The sequence below is a fragment of the Lactuca virosa genome, chromosome 5 (genome assembly GCF_052849685.1).
Source record: "Lactuca virosa cultivar CGN04683 chromosome 5, Lactuca_virosa_CGN04683_v6, whole genome shotgun sequence".
Taxonomy (NCBI): Eukaryota; Viridiplantae; Streptophyta; class Magnoliopsida; order Asterales; family Asteraceae; genus Lactuca; species Lactuca virosa.
In genome coordinates this window covers 207,523,020-207,523,785 of record NC_136430.1, presented here as the reverse complement: position 1 = coordinate 207,523,785, position 766 = coordinate 207,523,020, and the positions used below count along the sequence as shown (strand labels likewise).

The window sequence follows — 766 nt, the reverse complement described above, 5'->3', positions numbered from 1 at the left end:
AAGAATCTGAATGCGAGTCTGAAACCGAATTAGAAAAAGAAGAGAGCGAACCCAAAGATGAGCCAAAAAATAACATGGTGGACATTGCCAACATTTCGATGGAAACATACAAGAAGAGAATCCTAGAGGACACCGGTCCAGGTTTAGTGCAACCTGGGATTCCCGCCACCGCCATATTCAAGCTTAAAGGACATATTCTTTCCATGCTTGAGGACGTTCCATTTTCCGGGAAAGATCATGAGGATGCGTACAAACACTTTGATGAAGTTAATGACATCGCTGATTACTTTAACATTCCAAATGTTCCACGCAAGACGGTGTTATTGAGGATGCTTTCAGTCACTTTTAAAAGAGCTGCTAAGGATTGGTTGAAGGCACTTCCACCAGTTGCCATTACTACATGGGCACAAATGTGTGAAACAATTCTTAGAGCCATTTTGCCCACCTTCAAAATTGTCTAAACTCAAGAAGGAAATAGCTAACTTTGAGCAACAACCGGGTGAATCACTTTATGAAGCATGGGAGCATTACAAGGGCTTACTTCGAAATTCTCCCCTAAATGATCTTAATGTGCAACAAGAAGTATCAATCTTCTATGTGACATCCCCAAATTCATGGTCATTTAAAAGTTTTAATTATGCTTATTTGAAAATTACAGTATTCATTTTTAAAGAATAATATTGCGGAATTTGTTCCCAGAAAACATGATAAATATATTATCAAAGCATTTCCGAAGAAATGTATTTTGTTTATATTAAACCTTTGG

General features: G+C 37.6%; 1 non-coding gene across 1 annotated transcript; it reads right to left on the bottom strand.

Annotated features, from left to right (window-relative positions):
* Window positions 1-459: 459 nt before the first annotated feature.
* On the bottom strand, window positions 460-566 carry LOC145117875 (small nucleolar RNA R71). Its single transcript, XR_013712869.1, has one exon. It is a non-coding gene; the product is annotated as a small nucleolar RNA R71 (small nucleolar RNA).
* Window positions 567-766: the final 200 nt, after the last annotated feature.